Raw genomic sequence first — 24,800 nt, 5'->3', positions numbered from 1 at the left:
CTGCCTTCTCAGCTCTCTGCTCCAGTCAAACGCATTTTCTTATTATTCCTCAATACTCCGAGCACACTCTTGCCTCAGGACCTTGCACTTCCTGTTTCCTCTTTCTTGAAGCCTCTTTCCCAGACATCTGCACTCTGCCTTCTTCACTTCCTTCCAGTCTGTCACAGTAAGGACCTTCCCAGGGCAACTTATGTGAAATTTCGTCATGCTGTCTCATCATGTTGTATCCCCATTTTTATCTTCATTTTTTTCTCCTAACCACTCATTTCTCTCAACAGGCTATATATTTTATATCTTTTGTTTCTCTTCTATCCCCCCATGATGTATAAGTTCCATAAGCGCAGGCCATTTTACTTGTTTTATTCACTGCTGAGTCCCCAAAAGCTAAAACAATGCCCAGCCTACAAAAGGCACTCAATAAGTATCTGTTAAGTAATTCAATAAGACACTCTCAACATTCTAAAAACCTAAGAATATCACAATGGGTATTGCAGTTTAGAATGTACAAAGCACTCTCCCAAAACTTCTCTCATAAGGTAGATATCACTTCCATTTTACCAATGAAGAAACTGATTTCAGCAACTTAAGAAACATGCCCTAATCTCATGGCTGGGAAGTGGCAGAATCTAGGTGTCCAATGCCCATGCCCAAAGCTCTTTCTACCAGCCTTGACATGTTTTTCCAAAGATCATGCTTGCTTCCCTGTTCGTATCTGCTTTGTTTCCATAGAGCTTCTCACCGTCACTGTTGACAACAATGGCCTCTTGACAGGTCCTCTGCTTCCAGTCTGTCTCTTCTCCAATCCATCCTTTACACTGACTCCAGAATTAGTTCCTTAATCACAAAATGTAGTTATGCCACTCCCCTGTTTGAAAGTCTTTACTGAAATTCTCACTTCTGCTCTTCTTGGCATTCAAAGCCCGCTAAAGTCCAAATGCAGATGCCTTTCCAGCCTATTTCAACCAACATTCCCAGGTGGCCCACCAGCCGGACCTGTCTGTCACAACTCCATGGCAAAGCCTTGAACTTCTGTGCCTTCTTGCATTTCTTTAGTCCTTTTGTCTGAAGTCACTGTTCCTCATCTCCTACCCACCAGGGCCCTTCCTGGAAGCTCTCTGTAAGTCCTTCCTCAGCATTAGCATTTGGCCCTGTTTGGGCATATCTCATCTTATTCTTGGTAGGGCGGGTCATTGCATTTATCCTCCAATAGATGTCTATGTCCTGAGCACAGAGATCATCCTCAATCCTCTCTCTCACCTGCCACCTCATATTGCACCTAAAGTGTACTCCATAACTATTCTTTTAATTAACGTGAATATTTCATAATAGGAAAAGCAGATTCACATGTTTTCTCATTACAGGTATGAAGAGCCTGGGCAAACCAGGGAAATCAAGTTTGAGGCCCATAATCAGCCTGGAATTCTCCTCTAAGCACATGGTCTATGCTTTTTCCCTTTTATTTAAAATGAGTACAGGCTGGGCACGGTGGCTCACGCCTGTAACCCCAGCACTTTGGGAGGCTGATGCAGGTGGATCACTTGAGGTCAGGAGTTCAAGACCAGCCTGGCCAACATGGTGAAACTCTGTCTCTACTAAAAACACAACATTAGACGGGCATGGTGGTGGGTGCCTGTAATCCCAGCTCCTTGGGAGGCTGAGGCAGAAGAATCACTTGAATCTGGGAAATGGAGGTTGCAGTGATCAGAGATTGCACCATTGCACTCTAGCCTGGGTAACAGAGTGAGACTCTGTCTCAAAAAAAAAAAAAAGAGGACAATGTATACCCTCCTCCAGTCTGCCTTGTTATTGGCCTGTGAAGATGATAGGTTATTGGGTAATGCAAGATTCTCAGTGGAAAGAATGGATTGCAACTGAGAGAGGGCCATTTCCTTCCTAAGGCTTTTCAGTCCCTGCTCTCCTTTTTCCCTGAGATAACAAAGGGCGGCGCATGGCCCAGTGTCTGCATGAGAGGAAGGACTCCATTACGGCAACCCCCTGGGCCTTTCTACTCACTCTGGCTGCTTCTTACGTTTCTTTCTTTAGAAATATTTTTCTCCTTATTCTGAAAGGTAAAACTCAACATAATTAGCCAGATGTATATTAAAGAAAAAATGTTGACCTTATTTTCCACACTTATAAAAGCTAAGGTCTTACATGTTCGTTATGCACAATAATAGCCTTGTGTCTATACAAGAAAAAAAGCTGAAACCATAACGTACCTACACTTTGATGTTTTAATCATGCATTTCTGTGCCAACCAATTCCAAGTTTTGGCAGACTGTGAGATATTTTTCTTTCAAGTTGACCTTTCACTTAATTTTTTCATAACAAGCCATAGGAGACTAATTACTCACAAAGTAGAAGATTCAAATGTATACCCAGTGCTATCAGCCAAGTATATGTGAGACTGCTCACCTGATTAAGGGCTGGCTTTCTAGGTCCAGAGGTGAAACTATACACAAGTTATTTTTGCTCTGAATGAGTGAGCCTTTGAAAAATTCATGAAGCATGATTAAATGTTAATAAGCTTAATACCACCTCTTGGCCGGGCGCAGTGGCTCATGCCTGTAATCCCAGCACTTTGGGAGGCCAAGGCTGACAGATCACCTAAGGTCAGGAGTTCAAGACCAGCCTGACCAACATGGAGCCCATCTCTAATAAAAATACAAAATTAGCCGGGCGTGGTGGTGCATGCCTGTAATCCCAGCTATTCAGGAGGCTGAGGCAGGAGAACTGCTTGAACCTGCCAGTTTGCAGCCTGAGCCTGTAGCATGTCCATTGGTAGGATTGAAACATGTCTGGATGTGTTTGGTGAGCAGGTAGGATAGACCCAGTAGGCCAACACTAGCAGGATGATATTGGAGAGTCAGGCATTCTTGGAGTGGCACCCCCTTTAGTGGAGAATGAGCCTATGCCAGGAGCTGGGATATATGGGGAAGAGAGATTCCAAGGCCATGATGGCCATCCTTTGAATCCATATCCCATTTCAGGTATGCATATCTCTGTCCTAGGGTGGGGTCATTGTAGGTTAAAAGAGAAAGGACTCTTTCAAGGCGGAGGTTGTAGTGAGCCAAGATCACGCCATTGCACTCCAGCCTGGGCAACAAGAGCAAAACTCTGTCTCAAATAATAATAATAATAAACCTCTTGTTCTATTCCTGGAGGATTACAGTAAAGGGTTCCCTACCATTTCCCCATTCCAGATACAAGGACACAGGTGGCAGGGAAAGGAAGTGGAGGCCCTGAAAGACTGTGGGTCTCCAAAGAAGCCCAGCCTCCATCACTGGCCCAGAGAAAGGGCACTCCAGTGACCAACAGCGACAGAAGGGGCCTGCTGCACTACTCTGCCGTAGGTGCGGCCACTGAGCCCTGTCCTCTCCATCTCTGAGGCCAAGCACTTGACCCTCTCCAGAGTTAGGGTTGAGCTGCCTAGATATAAACACCTCACCAACTGTTTATGAATACACAACTAAAACTCAATCACACTTATTTTCCAACATTTCAAATCCAGGTGCTTAAATTCAAACTACGTGTTATAATAAAGTTGCACCAGCTAGCTTTATATTTAAGGCTTTGGCCCAGGATAATTTAAGGAACATTTTGATGATGAAAGAATAAGCCTTGTTAGCAGAGAGAACTCATTCTGAAAGCCCATGTGCTTCAGGAGGGACTGTCCTGGGCTCCTAACGACACGGAGGGCTCTGAGCAGTCAGACATGATGGGGTGAGGCTCCACGGAGCCCATGGCCTTCACTCCACTGCCTGCCTCACAGCGGAGATGAAGGGCTGAAAGAGGAAGGTGAAAAGGGGGAAAGGAGGGATGATGAAAGGAGGAAGGGAAGGAAGGAGAGATTTCAGTGAATTAAGCTTTCATCTTCTCCTAATAACCACACAGGCAAATAGCTATCTATATAATATAGAGACATACCAACAGAAAAAATTTCTAAAGCAGAATGAGCTGAAAATGACCTTTACAAAACAGAGCCCACAGTGGGTAGACCATCACTAGTGAAGCATTTCCAGCTTCCATGCAGCACATATTCCCAAAGTTGCTTTTTAGCTAGGTTGTTTGGAACTTGAGGTGAATTTCCCCTACAGAAACAATGCTGTAAATGGGACTTGCTATAAAAGGGCATAAATCCTTTTTTTAAAAGTAAACAAATAAAACTTTATGAATAAAATGAAGATGTTAATCATTAGGAAGGACAAAAAGATCTGAGCAAGTCATGAGATACGTTATGCTCTTGACTAGGAAGGCAATTTAAACTATTTAATCAGTGATATTTCCATCAAAATTCTGTAGAACTTGACAGATTCTAAAATTTTATTTAAAAAATAAAGTCCTAAGAATAGTTAAGTTATTGGAAAGAAAACAAACAAACAGAAAATGATCCTGCTTGACATCAAGAACAGTTTAAAAAAAAAAAGTAGGGAACTTGCCAGGTGTGGTGGCTCATGCCTATAATCCTAACAGTTTGAGAGGCCAAGGCAGGTGGATTGCTTGAGCCCAGGAGTTTGAGATCAGCCTGGGCAACATGGTGAAACCCTGTCTTTTAAAAAATACAAAAACTATTTAGGCATGATGGTGCAGGCCTGTAATCCCTGCTACTTGGGAGGCTGAGGTGGGAGGATTGCTTGAGCCCAGGAGGTTGAGGCTGCAACGAGCTATGATTGCATCACTGCACTCCAGCCTGGGTGACAGAGCAAGACTCTTGAAAAAAAAAAAGAAAAAGTAAAAGAAAAGAAGGAAAGAGAAAGAAAGCAAGAAAGCAAGCAAGGAAGGAAGGAAGGAAGAAAGGAAGGAGGAAAAGACAGGAAACTAAGTAATAAAACACAGAATAGGCACAGGGACAAACAAAAAGATCAGCAAACTAATATAGACACTTCAGGATATCTACTGCTGATAGATAGACAAATAGAACAAAAAGGAGACTTAGAAAGATTCATGTTAAACTTACATAAATGCTCCAGAGAGGAGGGAGGGGCATGGCTTTGGGAGTTACAAAGACAATTTTGAGTTTATGATGAATTTTCACTTTTTTCTTTAAAAAGTTAAGAACTCTTACAAAATAAGAATATTTCTTAATTTTCTATGTTGCATAAATTGGTGCTTTTTTATGATAGACTTTACAGAATTTAAAAATTACTTCCCAACAAAAAGCTGTCATCTCAGCAGTGAAAGCAGGATCACGTCAGGTGCCTTTCACTTAATTTTAATAGCCTCAGAAAAGGGGAAGTCAGGCTTCCTTCTTGAGGCAGCATGAGTGAAAGGAAGCACTCAAACATCAGAAAAGTTAAGCACAAACAAACAAAAACTATACAATGCTCAGATAAACCCTGGATATATTAGTAAGATGGCTGGCTGGATGTGAGGAATGACAAACTAAGGGAAAAAAGTCCCTCCATGAAGATGATAAACTACAATCCTTGTAACTTAGACTATTTTGATGTCAAGCAGACAAATGGCCTTTGTTGAGTGGGGCTGCTGTGGGGTTTTTTTTAACCGCCTTTAGATCAAAAGGTCTGACAGCTCCCACGGCCTGAATGATCCCTGCCATGCTGAGATCCAGGATGGATGCCTCAGCATGGCAGAGGCTTGATGGGCTCATTTGGAAGAGAAATATTTTGCCCTGATATGGATAATGGATTGGCTGACCTTGCAGGGCATTTTCATTACCCTTTTCCCAAAACTTGAATGAACAAAATTCATGAGAACAATCATACACTGTCACAAACTGTGAATGAATTCATCAAAAGCCTCATTCAACCTCTGTTGCTTTCACTTAAATTGTTTTAAATTTACTTTTTCACTGAAAGGCAATGTCATTGAACTAAAAGTATGAATTTGAGCACTTGAAAGATTGTTCTAGTTTAAAGTGAATTTTAAGAACGTGTGCCATGAGAGTCAGATTGCTTTAGGAAGCCATTAAAGTAGAAAATTATGAAATTTAGAATTTTAAGCACATGAAAATTTCAGATGCCACAAGTCCTAACATTTATTTATGCTATATAAATGAAGAAAGTAGAACAAGAGTGTTTACTGAGAGTTCCAGACTTAATTTTCCAGACTGAAAAATTGACAGTGCGAAACTCAGATGAAAGAAAGAGATAGGGCAGAGATACCATTACATAAGAGGTGGTGGTAGTTTTGACTGGGATGGTAGCCATGGAGTGGCTGAGACATGACAAGCCTTGGATATATTTTGAAGTTAAAGATAATAGGCTTTGCCAACAAACCGGACATAGAACACGGGAGAAAAACTAAAGTCAACTGTGACACTAAAGTTCTTTAACTTGAGTGGCTGGAGAGATTAAGTTGCCATTTGCCAAGATGTGAAAGATTGAAAAAAGAGAAGGTCATATCAATTGATCATCTCTATTGATGCAGAAAAGGCATTTGGCAAAATCCCACAGCCATTCACAGTAAAAACCCTTAGGAAACTAAGAACAGAGGGCGCTTCCTCAACTCAGTAAAGAGTATCTACACCTGACTTCACAATTAATGGTAAGGGAAAAATGGCATCAAGGGAAGTTTTCAATAAATGTTGAAAGACATCCAACATTTCTGTATGCCAGTGTGAATAATCTTATACAGTGGCGAAAACATGTTGAAGCAGGAGAAAGAATCAGAAAACAGAAGCGGCATCACTGAGTTGATGACGGGGGATAGAGTCCGGTAGACAAGTGAAGGGTTTGGTGTTAGCTGGGAAAGCAAACAGTTGACCCACACTCATCCCAATAGCAGCCAAGTGTTAGAGTACCATCCAGCTGGTAGAGACTCAATGGTTGATTCCATTTTCTCAGTGGATTAGAGACCAAGGTTGCCAACTGAGAACAATAATGATGGAGATGGCGGTGGTTTTAGGAGAGCAAGGAAGGGAAAATAATCATCCAGGAGAGTGGGAAAGTGATGAGTACTGGAAAAGAGAGTGGGATTACCAGGCAGCACTAAAATTTACTTGGGGTTAGTGATTGTCAACTTAAAACAAAGCCAGTCAGCATTTTTCTCCAACCTCAGTCAATTGTCTGCAGAGGAGGAAAAGGAGGCAAGGTAGTTGAGAGTATAGGCAAAGGAGTAATTACCATCACACAACACGACATCTAAATGGGGTGACACAGAAAGTGAGAACATGAACGACTATAGGAAATTGAAAGGACTGTAAACCCCAGTGAGGTCAAAGAAGTGTTGGGAGCTCAGACATGAGGGAAGTTGATTTAGATGGGTAGGAAGCATTGGTCAAAGAGTGGCATTGTTAAAATTGACATTATGGAGAGGAAACAAGATATTTCTAAAGACGGATGTAGAATATAACTAGAGTTATAAGCAGCAGAGATTATGTGAGGGACAAGGTTGTTGGGAACAGCCCCAAAATCTGGCCGTAAACTGGCCCCAAAATTGTCCATAAACAAAATCTCTGCACCACTGTGACAAGCTCATGATGGCCTTGACACCCACGCTGGAAGGTTGTCAGTTTACTGGAATGAGGGCAAGGGACACCTGGCCCATCCAGGGTGGAAAACTGCCTAAGGTGTTCTTAAACCACAAATAATAGCAAGAGTGATCTGTGCCTTAAGGACATGTTCATGCTGCAGATAACTAGCCAGAGCCCATCCCTTTATTTCAGCCCATCCCTTTATTTCCCATAAGGAATACTTTCAGTAAATCTTATGACTGGCTTGCTGTCAATAAACATGTGGGTAAATCTCTGTTTGGGGCTCTCAGCTCTGAAGGCCACGTGATCCCTGATTTCTCACTCCACACTATATTTCTGTGTGTGTGTGTCTTTAATTTGTCTAGCACCGCTGGGTTAGGGTCTCCACGACCAAGCTGGTCTCGGCAAGTGGCGTCCATACATGGGGGCTCAAGCCCAGGTTGAAGGGTCACCAGAGCAACCGTTGGAGAACATGGAAGTAAACTGGAGGACACCCCAGTACTCTTAAAGCAATCCCCATGGTGAGTAAGAAGGGGATCTTGGAAGCATCAGGGTAACAATGGGACAAATGTGGGCTCTGGTTTGTTCCACCTTGGAAACTTTTCACACTAATGATGAGGAAGGAGAGTATAACAAGGTAACAGAAGAAGTATCAGAGCAGGTTTGTTTGCCAGCTAAAGCTAAAATGGCAAAGGAGAAAGAGGTTCATCCCTACACTTCTGCACCCCTTCGGTATTCTGAAGAAAAAGAGTGGCCTGACCCTCCAGATCTTTCTTTTCCAGAGGACACTGGGCAAAAAGTAGTTGCCCCAGTGACTGTTTGAACAGCACCTTGAATGACTGCTCTCAGTTCTATTCAGGCGGGAGTCCAGCAAGCTAGAAGAGAGGGTGATTTAGAGGCTTGGCAGTTCCCTGTTAGGATACACCCACCCAATTAACAGGGGAATATTGTAGCTACATTTGAGCCTTTTCCTTTTAAATTTGGGAAATGTCATGAGGGGCCCATCCCGGGCCCCATTCTAAACCGGGGCATTTCTGTGTCAGGCCATTTCCTCATCCCTGTACAATGTCTGTCCCCCGCCACAGCTGGTAGTGCTGCAGTAGATTTATGCTGCACAAAAGCTGTGAGCCTTCTGCCTGGGGAGCCCCCGCAAAAAGTTCCAACAGGGGTCTGTGGACCCTCGCCAGCGGGGATGATAGGATTACTTCTAGGAAGGTCTAGTTTAAATTTAAGTACAAACAGGAATCATTGATTCAGACTACAATGGGGAAATTCAAATTGTTATATCTACTTCTGTTCCCTGGAAAGCAGAGCCAGGAGAGCATATATCACAGCTCCTGATTATACTGTATGTGGAAATGGGGAAAAGTGAAATTAAATGAGCAGGAGGATTTGGAAGCACAAATAAACAAGGCAAAGCAGCTTACTGGGTGAATCAAATCACTGATAAACATCCTACCTGTGCAACAACTATTCAGGGAAAGAAAGTTAAAGATTTGGTAGACACGGGAGCAGACATTTCAATCATTTCTCTACAGCACTGCCCATCTGTGTGGCCAATTCAACCTGCTCAATTTAACATAGTTGGAGTTGGTAAAGGCCCTGAAGTAATTAAAGTAGTTATATTTTGCATTGTGAAGGGCCTGATGGACAAATGGGACTATTCAACCAATTATAACTTCTGTACCTATAAATTTATGGGGGAGAGATTTATTACAACAATGGGGAGCACAAGTTCTAATTGCTGAACAATTATATAGCCCTCACAGTCAACATACGATGCATGAAATGGGGTATGTCCCTGGTATGGGACTAGGAAAAAATTTGCAAGGTTTAAAGGAACCGCTTCAAGCAGAAAGACAAAGTTCCCGCCAAGATTTAGGATATCATTTTTGATGGCGGCCATTGTTAAGCCTCCAGAACCTATACCTTTAAAATGGTTAACATATAAGCCAATTTGGATAGAACAATGGCTGCTGAGTAAAGAGAAAAATGGAGGCTTTAGAGGACTTGGTTACTGAACAATTCTTGATAATCATTTTCCTAAAATGAAACTGTTTCAATTTTTGAAATTAACTAATTGGATCTTCCCTAGAATAACTAAATTTAAACCAATTGAAGGTGCTGAAAATGTTTTTACAGATGGGTCTAGTAATGGTAAAGCTTCTTATTCTGGATTAAAAAGTAAAGTTTTCCAGACACCCTATACTTCAGCTCAAAATGGAGCTTGTAGCTGTAATTGAGGCATTGACTGCTTTTAATATGCCTGTTAATGTGATTTCTGATTCTTCATATGTGATTCATTCCACACAGTTAATTGAAAATGCTCAGTTACTATTTCATACAGATGAACAACTGATGACTTTATTTACCCAATTGCAAACAGCAGTTAGGAGTGGAATGCACCCTTTCTACATCACTCACATTGGGGCTCATACACCTCCTCCAGGACATTTGACTGAAGGGAATCAAGTGGCTGATCACCTAGCTGCTAATGTGATATCTAATGCTAGACACTTTCACAATTTAACCCATGTTAATGCCTCTGGTCTCAAATGCAGATACAGAATTACCTGGAAAGAAGCTAAAGCTATTATCCAGTGATGCCCAACTTGCCAAATGGTAACTTACTCATCTTTTACAGGAGTTAATCCTAGAGGATTGGAACCTAATTCTCTTTGGCAAATGGATGTCACACATGTTCCCTCATTTGGGAGTCTAGCTTATGTACATGTATGTGTGGACACCTTTTCTCACTTTGTCTGGGCTACATGCCAATCAAGAGTCTTCTGCCTGTGTTAAACGTCACCTTTTGCAGTGTTTTGTGGTGACTGGCATTCCAGCTTCTATTAAAACAGATAATGCCCCAGGCTATACTAGCCAAGCTCTAGCTACATTTTTCTCTATATGGATTAAACACATTGCTGGTATCCCATATAATTCTCAAGGACAAGCCATAGTGGAAAGAATGAAACTCTCCATGAAACAGAAGTTGCAAAAGCAGAGAGGGGAAAACAGGGACTATGGAACACCGCATATGCAACTGAATCTAGCATTATTAACTTTAAATTTTTTGAGCCTGCCTGCCTCAAGGCCAGATGCTAACAGCATCTACAGAAACCAGCTGCAAAGACAGAAGCAGAACTGGTTTGGTGGAGAGATCCAATAACAAAAAGTTGGGAAATAGGTAAAATAATAACTTGGGGTAGAAGTTATGCTTGTGTTTCTCCAGGCCAAAATCAACAGCCAATTTGGATACCATCGAGACACCTGAAACCTTACCATGAAACAGATGCTGAGGAAGAGATTCTGGGAGGATCCTGAGCTCCCCTCAGTTGCAGCCATGTTGAGACTGACTATGCGGAGGACCCCAACTGTCACAAGCAACACCCGTCGAACACAGCCATCCACCTGGGGACAGATCAAGAAGCTATCACAGATGGTGGAAGAAAACCTGAGGAAAGCAGGACAACCAGTCACAATGAGTAATTTAATGGTAGCTATGATAGCAGTGATCACCATTGCCTCTGCAGATGCAGATCCTGCCTCCTGCAAGAAGTAGCTCATCGTGACAAAGCTGTCTTTGCTTTTATTGCTTTGCAAAACAAAGAAGGGAAACATGTTGGGAACAGGCCCCAAAATCTGGCCATAAACTGGTCCCAAAACTGGCCATAAACAAAATCTCTGCAGCAGTGTGACATGTTCGTGATGGCCTTGACGCCCATGCTGGAAGGTTATCGGTTTACCAGAATGAGGGCAAGGAACACCTGGCCTACCCAGGGTGGAAAACCGCTTAAGGCATTCTTAAACCACAAACAATGAGTGATCTGTGCCTTAAGGACATGTTCATGCTGCAGATAACTAGCCAGAGCCCATCCCTTTATTTCAGCCCATCCCTTTATTTCCCGTAAGGAATACTTTTAGGAAATCTTATGACTGGCTTGCTGTCAATAAATATGTGGGTAAATCCCTGTTTGAGGTTCTCAGCTCTGAAGGCTGTGAGACCCCTGATTTCCCACTCCACACTCTATATTTCTGTGTTTGTGTCTTTAATTTCTCTACTGCTGCTGGGTTAGGGTCTCCATGACTGAGCTGGTCTTGGCACAAGGTCAATGTAGGAGAGGCAGACAAGGAAAAAAGAAGCCAAATATTGGAAGGATTATCTGTGTCGATACTGAAAGATCTAGAATTATAACAGGAGTGTTGGACAGAGTGGCAGGGCAGGTGCTAACATCTTCCATTAACGTGGAGAGCAGGACAGGGCCTGGAGACAACTGTGCTAAGGAAGGCTAGTGAGTAATATAGACTAATGGCATGAGCTGCAAAGCCAGGGCATTTTCAGAAGGAGAAAGAGACACTAGTCTGGATGTGGCAGTGAGCAAGGTGAGCAGGTACTCTACCCCCAGGCCTAGTGTTACAGAGCTTAATGAAATGAAAATAAATGCCAACTGATAGAGCTACAAGGGAGGCAGTATTCTCAGATAAGATCATGATTTTGGTCAGAGCAAGAAGGAAGAGGGTCAGAGGAAGTCCCTAAGGAATTTACTGGTGATGCACCATGAGCTCCAGAGGCTGCAAGAGAGGATTTTCGGTAGTTCAGGAAGGATAGGAGACAGGGAAAAGCGTTCAAGTCTTTTTTTTTTTCACTAATGATGTAGTTTATATCCTTCCATACTAACAGATAAAAACACATACATTCTCTAGGCACAGAGCTTGTATTTATGAATAACTCTCTACCTAAAGACAAAATTTCAATTAATATTCACAATGGGAATCTATTTAACTGATTTAACACAACTATGAATCTAAAACATCATCAATAAAACCTAAGAAGTTTTATCACAAAACCAGGGACATGCATTAGTAATCTATACAACTTACATTACATCAGAAAAGGAATTGAATATTTCCCTTGATTTTTATACAAAAATTAGCTTGGCATAGTGGCACGTGCCTGTAATCCTAGCTACCCAGCAGAGTGAGGCATGGGAATCACTTGAACGCAGGAGGCAGAGGTTGCAGTGAGCCAAGATTGCACCACTGCACCCCAGCCTGGGCAACAGAATGAGACTTTGTCTCAAAAAAAAAAAAAGCTCCCTCCATTTTTAGTGGTTTTTAAATTTCACAGCACAGATTAAAAACAAAACAAAACAAAACAAAAAATAAACCCTGTAGAAACAGATTTTAAATACATTTAGAACACCAAGCCAGCCCCAGTCTGTTGAAACTGATGGATAAATATGTACAATAACTAGACAGACTTTAGTTATAATGGTACTGGAGGTCTATCTATCAAAAATCCTTTGGGATTAATTTCTCAACGAAAACATATGTTTGTAAATAGTGCGATAATATAAACTTGGAAACATACCTAGAGTCAGGAGAGAGATGAAAAATAACACACAAATCAACCTTATTTCTAACCTGTTAGCATAAAGCCTTCTGGCTCCCAAACACCCAACATTGTCCCTCAGTATACAAATTAAAAGTAGAATGACTTTACCCTACTAGCTGACATTCTTCTACAGAATAATCTTTCACTACGTATCAAAGCAGGGCTCAAGTTTCATTCATCTGCTTCCACAAGGTGTAATTAGCAGAGTGCACCAAATTTATAAGCTGATGTGGCAACTCGAAATGCTAAACACATTTTCTAATGGAAGCAAACTGGATTTTTTTCTGTGGTTCATTCTATGTACCATATTATTATTATTATTATTATTATTTTTTTTTTTGAGATGGAGTCTCCCTCTGTTGCCAGACTAGAGTGCAGTAGCACCATCCCTGGCTCACTGCAACCTTCGCCTCCTGGGTTCAACTGATTCTCCTGCCTCAGCCGGATCTGGAGTAGCTGGGTCTATAGGCACCCGCCATCACTCCCGGATTTTTTTTTTTTTTTTTTGTATTTTTAGTAGAGATGGGGTTTCACCATGTTGGCCAGGCTGGTCTCAAACTCCTGAGCTCAGGTGATCAGCCCACCCTGGCCTTCCGAAGTGCTGAGATTACAGGCATGAGCCACCCCACCTGGACAAAAGCACTCTCAAATATACGCTTGAAGACTACATTTCACAACCAATTTAATTTTTCTTTCTTCAGCAAAATCTGTCACTGAACCAATTTCTCATAGATTAACATTAAGATTTTGTTTGATTCTCTTTCCAGGACCAGAAATTCCAAAATTACAAGGGAAAAGAATGGAATTAAAAAAAATAACATTGCATTACAATGGACACTAACTCAATAAACACTTGTTTCTAAAATAAGAAAATTATGGAAGAAAATACTATGGAAAGAATAATCCTATGAGAATTGTCTTTAAGCATAGTAAATTTGACCCTTAGTCTTCATGAAGATACTGCAGTTTATATAGAAAAGAAAATATACAAGACTGTAGGGAAAAAAGTCAGAATACATATTATATAACATTCTGCAGGCCTAAAGACCTTTTGAGGGGGAAAGGGGAAAGGATGGCCAATTGAATCTTTACTTAACAGTACAGAACTATGAAAAATTTCTGGGCCAGAAGTGTACTTCAAATGGAACCAAGCTTTGTGGAAAAGAACATATATATATATATATAGATTTGTTTTAATTAATTAATTTATTTTTTCTGAAACAGAGTCTCTCTCTGTTGCCCAGGCTGGAGTGCAGTGGCACTATCTTGACTCACTGCAACCTCCACTTTCAGGTTCAAGAGATTCTGATGCCTCAACCTCCCAAGTAGCTGGGATTACACGTGCATGTCACCAGGAAAGACTAATTTTTGTATCTTCAATAGATACAGGGTTTCACCATGTTGTCCAGGCTAGTCTCGAACTCCTAACCTCAAGTGATCTGCCTGCCTCGGCCTCCCAAAGTACTAAGATTACAGGCAAGAGCCACTGCGCCCGGCCAAACTTAGACATATTTTTAAGAGAAAAAAAAAGTACTGAAAATGGAGTCCCTTCCAAAAAGAAAATCATAAATTAAGGGGAAAATATTTGAATAGTGTAAACCAGTCTAGGTCAAAAAGAAAATTAGGCTGGGGGCAGGAGCTGTAATTTCTCAGGCTGTGCAAACAAATGGATCTCAACCATTAACCAAAACATAGGAGTTCACTTTATATGAATTACAACGAACACTTGAAGAGGAAGTAACAGATGGCTTAGAAACTGTGGCTTCACCTCAAAGTCTACAGAGTGAAATAATGGGTCTAATTTGTTTGGATGTGTTGAAAGACACCATGACCATAAAGGAGTGTTTACATCATTTTTGTGCAGACTGCATCATCACAGTCCTTAGCAATGACAGCAAAAAACATCCTAATTGTCAAAAAAAAATCTAGTTTCCAAAAGATCACTAAGGGGATCCTTCAGCTCTTGGTGATGGCAGCAATGGGCTCAATGTTATGGATGCCAGAAAATGCCACAGGGTGAGAAAGGAAAAAAAGAGCTAGGGCTAACAAAAATGAGGTGGGGTGGTAGGCAAAGAATTGGGAAGGCCTTGTAAGCCTTATACTTTAGTCTAAAATGTTTGATGCACTCATCAGCAAAATTTGCCCATGTCATGATGAGTATGAAGCTCTTGGAGAGAGAGTATTAGCCAGCATCCACAAGCACAGTAATCAGTGAGCACTCAGTCTCAGCTCTGAAGAAGGACTGACGGTACCAGTCAAGAGCAGATTACAGTGAGGCAAGAAACAATAGACTGAAAATGGTAGCAGAGCAGAAGAGAATGCTGATGGTTTGCACTATAGTGATGCATCCACACAGAACAACAAGGAAACAGGCCATAGTCACAAATGGACCAAAACATCTGCTGATTCTGGGCTTGAGCTTGATATTGACAATGCAACATTTGCCATTGATTCAGAAATGGATGGTGCTAGTGAGATTGAATTAGTATTCAGGCCTCAACCCACATTTATGGAAAAGGATGATAGTGCACAGATAAGATACATAAAGACTTCAGGTAACACTGCTGTTGATCACTTATCCAGGTATCTGACTGTGAGGTTAGCTTTAGAAGAACTTTGAAGCCAAGGTGCATAAAACCAGATGAACCACGGCCAGAGCAAAACTCAAGTATCAGACACCATGGCTGCTGGCATCACCAGACTATATGGCCAAGAGTTCAAGTCTTGAGTGGTGATCTAGGAGTCTGGGGATTCTTTGAGCAACTGACAGAAAGACAAACAAGGGGTCTTGTACTACAATGTATGATGTTCTCCTAGGCAGATTGAAGTGCTAACATCATGGGTATTAGGAGAAAGGGTGGCAGGAGAAAGGAACTGCCAAGATCACACAGCTCTCTGGCCCTTTACTCTTGCCTATGGCAGCTGGCAATCAGGGGACACATGCGGTTGCCAGGATCATGGGGGCTGGGAGACCATTTATCAATTTGCTGGCATCAATATGTAGGCCAGAGGAATGACACATCCCACACATCTTAAAAAGTCAACTCTAGATGGGATATCTGAGGGTTTTATAGAATTCTAACCAAAATCCTGCTTTCTAGGTTTCTCCACTCTCCTTACTGTAGATAATACATTTGGTAAAGAACACATCATAAAGCCTTTCAGCTCTTGGCTATAGGAGCAACAGGCTGAATGTTAGGGATGCAAGATAAGGCCATCAGGTGAGAAAGGGAAAGAAGAGGGAGGGCTGAAAAAATGAGGCAGGGGAGAAAGGCAAAGAATTGGAAAGGCCTTGTAAGCCTTATACTTCAGTCTAAAAATGATAGGAATCCACTGAAAGGTTATAGGCAGGGGAAAGGTAGGATCATTCACTTTTCAAAAAAGTGACATCACTTTGGAATGTTGCATCTGTTGTCATCAGGCTGTAAACTGAAATTGTCTAGCTCGTGTTACATTTATGAACTACAAATTGAATGACTTAGGGCCAATTTTATAAAATTTCCCTTAGCCCTAGAGTGTCATAATAATATGGATAATACAGTCTATTTATGAAGTGTTAGAGAATGTATCAGTCAGGGTTCTCCAGAGAAACAAAACCAGTAGGACATACACAGACATAGAAGTGGGGATTTATGATGGGGATTGGCTTATGCAATTATGGAAGCTGAGAAGCCCCATGATTTGCCCTCTGCAAGCTGGAGACCCAGGGGAGCCAGGGGTGTCATTCAGTCTGAGTCTGAAGGTCAGAACACCAAAGCAGCTGAGAGTGTGACTCCCAGTTTAAGGATGAAGGCCTGAGAACACAAAGGGCCAACAGTGTTAAGTCCCAGAGTCCGAAGGCCCAAGAACCTGGAGCTCTGATGTACAAGTGCAGAAGATGGATGACTCAGCTCTAAAAAAGAGATCTTTCTGTTCTACTTGGGCCCTCAATAGATTGGATGGTACCCATCCCACACTGGTGATGGCAGGTCCTCTTTCCTCAGCCCACCCAGTTGAATGCCAGTCTCTTCCAGAAACACCCTCACAGACACACCTGGAAAGAATGCTTTACCAGCTATCTGGGTGTGCCTTAACCCAGCCAAACTGACATAAAATTAACTACCACAGAGAAGTAAAGGTCTCCTGCATACTTGACACCTGGCTAATATCGACACTTAGCCAATAAATACTAATATTTTCCACAAGACACTTTTTATATGTATGTTAGAATTAGGATTTTGTTATTTGGTATGGGAAAACTTTTGTAGTATTTTCTAAGAAAATATATAATATGCAGAATTCCAGAAAATAGCCCTTTGATGGTAAACAGAGCAATCTGTACTTTATTTCTTAGGATAGATATTTGCCTCTTGAAATAAAAATGGTGTTTCTGATAAGTGGTGAGTTCTCAGAAAGTTTCATCTTTTCAAAATATAAAAAAAATCCTCTTATTTATTCTTCAAGCTAGTAAATATAGTGAAGAGACAGTAAAGTGAAGCAGAATTCAGCATTCCACTTCCCTATAAGTTTTTTGAAGGCATTCAAATAACACTGAGCCAAAGAGATGCTTTTTCTAGTTCTTCATCTTGTTTTTGAATTTAAAATTTAAAAATTAACACAAAAAGCATGAGCAACAAAAGAAAAAACAGACTGGACTTTATCAAACTTAAAAACTTTGGTATGTTAAAAGACATTGTCAAGAAAGTGAAACAACAACCTAAAGAATGAGAGAAAGTACTCGCAAGTCATGTCTAATAAAGGTCTAGAAGCCAGAACATATTTTTTAAAAACTCTAAAAACAATTTTAAAAAGACAAGCCAATTAAAAAAGGGATAAATGACTTGAACAGACATTTCTCCAGAGAAGATATACAAATGGCCAAAAAGCACATGGAAGGATGCTCAACACTATTAGTCACTAAGGAAATGCAAATCAAAACCACTGTGTGATAACACTTGATACCCACTAGAAGGGCTACAATTAAAAAAAAAAAAAAAAACCGATAATAGCAAGTCTGGTTAGGATGTGAATGTAAAATGGTGTGGCCCCTTTGGAAAATAGTCTGGCAGTGCCTCAAAAAGTTAAACATTGAGTTAATCTATGACCCAATCACTTCCACTCGAGAAATGAGAAAAGCCCACACAGAATCTTGTACATGAATGTTCATAGTAGCATTATTTGTAATAGCCAAATGTAGAAAATAAATGTCCATCAACCATGAACAAGTGGATGTAATGTTTTTCAACTGTAGAAAGCAGCAAAGTGCTAGACATGCTGCTGTGGGGACACACTCGGCCCCCAGAGTTGGTATGAAGATTGTTTTAAAATGAAGTCATTTGAGATTCAACAGATGTAGAAAGCAGCTTTTTTGGAGCTTCCCTTATCCTACTAGAAGCAGAAACTTCTAGGAGTGAGGCTGCCACAAAATCCCTCTCCAGGGAGTTTTACAGCCCAGAAAAAGATGAAGGCCACTTGTACCTACATAAACAAATTTTCTTTTTTTTTTTTTTTTTTTTGAGACGGAGTCTTGCTCTGTCGCCCAGGCTGGAGTGCAGTGGCGTAATCTCTTCTCACTGCAAGCTCCGCCTCCTGGCTTCACGCCATTCTCCTGCCTCAGCCTCTCCCAGTAGCTGGGACTACAGGCGCCCACCACCACGCCCGGCTAATTTTTTTGTATTTTTAGTAGAGACGTGGTTTCACCGTGGTCTCGATCTCCTGACCTCGTGATCCGCCCACCTCGGCCTCCCAAAGTGCTGGGATTACAAGCGTGAGCCACCGCGCCCGGCCACAAATTTTCTTATCTTCTGTTTGTTCCCCTAAAAATTGATTTGTCTTTCATAAGGAAACCATTGGATCTCCCCAAAGAAGCCCGTTTTCCCCTCTCCTCTTCCCCTGTGAAAGCTGCCATATAAACCTCTATCTTTAGCAGTTCAGGAGCCACTTCTTTTGTGTTCTACATATGAATAAATGTATCTTTTCTCCTGTTGATCTGTCCATTGTCAGTTAAATTAGCAGGCCCCAGTCACTGAATCTAAATTGGTAGGCGAAAAGGTTTTCCTCTCACACCACACGATGAATGAACCTCGAAAACATTATGCTAAGTCAAAGCAATCAGTCACAGCAGGTCACATGTCGTGTGAATCTATTTATATGAAATATTCAGAACAGACAAATCTTTACAGACAGAAAGCAGATTGGTGGTTGCCAGCGGCTGGGGGAAAGAGGAATGGGGAGTGACTGCCTATGGGTACAGGGTTTATTTAGGGGTAATAAAAATGTTTGGAACTAGATAGAAGTGGTGGTGGCCAAACTTTTTGAATGTACTAAATGTCACTAAATTTTTCGTTTTAAAAGTGTTTATGTTATATGAGTTTCACTTCAATAAAAAAAAATTAAAAATTTAACTGGAGCTCAACTTTGATGAACCTTGAATGATAAGATAAAGGCTTTAGATTATATCCTATAAATAACTGGAAACATTTCATAAAATATTTCTTAAAAGCAAACCTAACATTTTAGGATAATTAATTTCTAATGTATGTGTTTATCCAAGATCAAAGCACCCTGTTAGGAAGTAGAGCATTCAATCGACTTGTCTAAATGAAGCTCCCCAACTGCCAAGGCTATGTTTTTTTATTTTTCCCCCACTTAATGAAATTGGCAAACATAATGACTAGTTCTGCCTGCATTCAGTTGTGTATGATCACAGAGCCCCTTTCGGTCTTTAAACAAGAATCATTTTATGGGTGACTGAGATAGTAACAGGTTTTGAAAACGTTAATCTATGATGACCTGAAGGTAGCATGAAGAAGTATGTACAATAAATAAGAAGAGTGAGATAAGAGAGAAGAGCAGTGCTAGAGGCAGAGAAAATGAGTCAGAGGCAGCCAAGTGGTGGCCTGTGATGGCAGAAGATTGCTTGGCAGGAAGTGAGGCCTGAACAGGCGTTTGCCCCTTTCACATGAAACAGAGGGATCAAGATCCTGTTTTCTTAAGACTCAGGCAACCTGAGACAACATTTCAGTGAAACTAAAGATGAAGGCAGACTTCTGGGAACTCAGACAACAGAAAGCCCTGTATCTGTTAAGTTATACTGGATTTCTAAAATTGCTCTACATTTGTGCAGTTTACGCCTCAAATGATTCACATTTTTGCCCTTGAATAGACAAAGACTGCTACAAAGGAGAGGAAAGAGGAAGGAGAGCAAAGGCCACAGCTTTAAGGTCTCAACACTTCATGGAAGCCCTGCCTCCAGCCACATGGGGCCACCTGCCGGGAATTGATGGGCTGCAGAGTAGGAAACCTGGTTTTTTTTTTACCTCAAATTCAGGTTTATAAGTCAAAAGCCACATCACGACACCTAATCATTTACTTCTCTATTTTGTTTCTTTTTTTTAATTTTCTTTAAATACTCAATTAATATAAAGCCCCATGGGATCTCAGTGATAAACTCTCATTTTCAAGATAAATGAAATGGCCAATATGGTCTATAAACTAATAGATCAATAAAAAAACACTCAGCTTAGGACTGCAAGGCGACTTCTCTATGACTGAGTGAACCATCTTTAGCAGCTATTAGAGAAGAAACACTGTCATAAATCTATTTCTTACTGCATTCTCATAACACCTCGTGTATTTCATGCCAGGACGCCTCACCTGTAGTGAATGTGTTCATCTCCGCCATTAGACCATGAGCCCTCTGAAAGTAGGAACTTTTTCCTATATTTCTGCAGTACCAGTGGTCAGCACAGCACAGAGACACAGAGGAAATGTTCAGTTAATGAATATGAACTCCGTCTGTGGCTCATGAGGTCAGAGACTGCATGCCTTGCTCACTGTTGTGCCTTCAATACATAGTTCAGATGTAGCACATAGTAAGACCTCAAATATGTGTTTGTTGAGTGAATGAATGAATGAATAATAGGTTAATTATGGGATGCAGATATTCAGCTATTTTTATTTCTTAGAGCCCTCTTCCAGTATTAAAATTTCCAAATAGAAGCTTTAAAAAAGGGCCATTTGGACATTTTGCCTGTATTTTGCCAAACATCTTCATGGTGGATATATCTAGATGTGTAATACTATGAACCTGGGTGACTGCATATAATACTTCTTTAGATACTTCAACGTGGTTCAGTACAAGCATTTTCAACCATTTTCTTTGTGAGCACTATTTGTTAATTCTCCTTTATATGAAACTTAAAAAATTAGACTTCTAATCTAGCTCCTTTCTAGACAAGAGCCATTCTGCACTGGGTAAATCAGCATGCTGAGTGTACCTGATTTTTCTGCTGTTCTTTCTTAGCCGAAATGCCCTCCTGCTCGGGGAAATGACCTGAAATTGCTGCTCATGATTTACCTCTCAGAACTTTGTGTCATCAAGCATGGCTGGGGCCTGGTTTCATGCCTCTAAAGTAAATTTCTTTTGGACAGAAATGTTCATATGCTGTACTAAACCATTATAAAAGCAATGTCCTTTTCGCTTTTTGGAAACAATAATAAAAGTAAGCAGGGAAAAGTGCAGTCTTTTTGTATTTAAAGCATGACTTTTTACATTGACATATATTTAAAACTTGCTTATCAGATATTTTAGCATCTATATTTTATTAACTGTCAGGCCAGTATAACTAAAAAAAGGAATGGTAGATATGCAAAATTCTAACACTGACTGGAGACATTGGGAAATCTGAAGTATCTTCAGAATCATAGAAAACATATTATTATAGAATTCTTTAGGTATTAGGCATACTCTGTTTTAGCCAAAGTCTAATTAAAAAAAAAAATACTAGAGTATAAACTATTGTGTGTGGATGGATACACAGATATAAGCAGACAAAGATAAACATGTTTAGTCAAAGTCTTAAATTTTTCAAAAAATGTAGTATAAACTGTTGAATATGTATAGTCAAATATCTCCATTTTTTTCAACTACTTATAATATAAATCATTTCTGGCATATTTGCTTCTATTTAAAAAGATTTGTGCACATTTTCATTTGTAACTTTGGACCAAATATTTGGCTGCTATTATGACAAATGCCAAAGCTATGACTAAGTCAAGGTATAGGAAAAAGTGACAGAAGATTACTAAATATACATGGTATATATATTTTGTTGACCAATAATTATTGTTATTAATGCTAACTAAATCTGCTTTTGTTTTATGTCACATTCCCTAAGAGACCCATTTTCTGGCTGCCAGAAAGTTCTGATTAATAGAGTGGATAAAGTCAACATATACAGATAATCAAAGTTATTTTCTGTGTGATAAATGTGAAAATGTTTGAGTTCTGGTAAACTTCTCACATCCACCTTGCCAAGAATTTCCTCTCCCATCAGAAATATTTTAGGAAATCCAAAGCTCGAATTTCTTATTACTGTGCATTTACTTACAATATTCTTTGACAAGAGTCTCTTGATTCTCAGCTTGGCTTATGGAGGCTTTCCAAAGTTGTTTTCTTTGAAAGGGAAATTTTCCTTTGTTATCAGTAAGCCAATTCTAGACTTTAGTTTGGTTACTAGCTTACGTATTTGAATAGAAGATTTAAAATTGGCATCAAAAGCAAAGGTTCCCACAGATACTGTTCCCAAATAGAATCACTGTCAGCACTGTGAGCTAAACTGAGCCAAACGAGCAGTGGCTAAGAATACACAAGAACAACAAACCCCGGGACCTACATGAAGGTGGAGGGTGGGAGGAGGGTGATGACCGAAAAACTACCTTTCAGGGACTATGCTTATTACCTGGGAGATGAAATAATCCGTAAAACAAACTCCTGTGACACGCAATTTCCTATATAACAAATCTGCACATGTACCCCTGAACCTAAAAGTTAATAAAAAGAGACATAAAGAAGAAAAAAGAAAGAATCTGGCAATCTATGAACTTGGATTAAAGGAAAAAAAAAGGTTCTCTAATCTATAACTAAAATTTTGCATTTCTATTATGAACACGGCAACAAACTCTAGTAGAATTAGGAGTACCTAAGGCTTTGTCACCAAGAATAATGAGAGGAATGTTCATAACTCAGTACAGGCATTGCAGAATTCTCAAAGCATGGTTTATTATTACTACTTCAAAACTGTAGTATATGATTGGACCCAACACTAGATCCTGTTTAGTGCATTAATAGGCATTTGTTTTGCTTTATCACACACACGCAAAGAATATGGAAGAAGCATGTTGTTCTCTTCAGGACAAAAGAGTTATTAATATAACAAACCTTATAGGGTTGTTATTGTTATTTTTTCCCAAAGAGTTTCCTCTATGAGAATTAAACTAAAAACAGTTATATCATCATGGTTGCACTAAAGTCAACAAATGTAAAATTTGTCATATCCCAAATTACACCTGTAATCCCAGCACTTTGGGAGGCCGAGCCGGGTGGATCACCTGAGGTTGGGAATTTGAGACCAGCCTGGCCAATATGGTGAAACCCCGTCTCTACTAAAAATACAAAAAAATTAGCTGGGTATGGTAGCAGGCGCCTGTAATCCCAGCTACTTGGGAGACTGAGGCGGGAGAATCGCTTGAACCCGGGAGGCGCAGGTGGCAGTGAGCCAAGATGCTCCACTGCACTCCAGCCTGGGCGACAGAGAGAGACTGTCTCAAAAAAAGGAAAGAAAAGAAAAAAGTATGTTATGCTTAAATTGATTGTATTTGGAGAAATTCAAATGTATGGGATAATATGAAAATAACATACAAATGAAGCTATTGTGAAATTAAAATCCTGATATCTTCATCATGTAAACATAAGCATAGAATTTAAATTTAAATTTCCTAACAATTGTGTGCAAACATATCATCAAAATCTAAACAATACAGAAGACTAACACAATTATTGAAATTGTTTCTGGTCAAAATTATCTTAATTGTGGTTTCTTAATTCTTAATTCTGGTTTAAGAGTGAATCTATAACTATCAATATTTCTAATTTTGTGGGTTTAACTTTAATTCGTAATTTTTATTTTAATATGCAAGATGTGGTTACATAGTCATGAGAAAAATTGCCATTTCTGAGTAAAACTTGGTGAAGTTATATAAAAGACCCAACTGACTTGAATAATTAATAATACTGGGTTTTTTTTTCTTACAAAAATTGTCTCAGTGCTCCCTCTGGTGGCTTCTCTGGAAAATTGACTCGTCTGTTCTCCAAAGTCGTTTCCAGGGCTTAAAATTTCAAAGAAAATTTACCAAAACTCTAAATTATTGGTGTAAATGGTAAAATTAGCAGCGAAGCTGCCTGAAACATAAATGCCTAGGATTAAAGATATTCATTTACCTACCCCTGTATTCAAAACCATTCATTGGGTACTTACTGCGTCAGATTCTGCTTTGGGTGTCAAAGGCTCAGGAAGCACCGTGCCTGCCCGCAGGCGGCTCACGTGCAGTGGGAATGACAAAGTCAAGGAAGCGAAGAAATAAAATACCTAGAAATTCTAGCCGGAACAAGGAGTCAAAATACAGAAGAGCACTGAGTAGTAAGCTGAAGTCTTCCTTCTGAGTAGATAAGTTGACCTGGAGGATAAGAAGGAGTTGACCTTACGAGAACTGAGGTGGCATTGCTGGTCAAGCACAGAGCAGATGCGGAGACACTGTGGTGCAGAAGCCTGGGTCTGGGCGGCCATGGCCCCTGGGGCATGGTGAGCCCAGGGAAAGTAGCCATGTGAAGAGTCTGGGGAGCAAAGCAGGGTGGAGCCAGGCAGTTCCCTAAAGAGCATGGTAAACATGGTAAGACATTTGGATTCTATTCAAACTATAGTGAAAATCTATTTAAGAGACATTTGCAAGACAGTGAGTGAAACAATTTATTCTTTAATAAGATAACTCTTGCTGCTCCAAGGAGAATGGGTTGGAGGGAAGCATATCAGTTCACAAGGCTGTTTCAGTTGTGCAGGCAAGAGATGGCAGGATTCCCACTAGGGGAATACAGTGGGAGTGAGGGAGAGGCACTGAGAACTTATTCAAGATCTACTTTGGAGGTGGAATCAGAAG

At 40.4% G+C, this 24,800-nt stretch overlaps 1 pseudogene; it reads left to right on the top strand.

Moving 5' to 3' along the window:
- LOC100598850 overlaps window positions 1–21,219 on the top strand; it is an 83,323-nt pseudogene extending 62,104 nt beyond the window's left edge.
- Window positions 21,220–24,800: the final 3,581 nt, after the last annotated feature.

This window comes from Nomascus leucogenys, chromosome 16 (genome assembly GCF_006542625.1).
Source record: "Nomascus leucogenys isolate Asia chromosome 16, Asia_NLE_v1, whole genome shotgun sequence".
Lineage (NCBI taxonomy): Eukaryota > Metazoa > Chordata > Mammalia > Primates > Hylobatidae > Nomascus > Nomascus leucogenys.
This window is presented reverse-complemented; position numbering and strand designations above follow the sequence as displayed.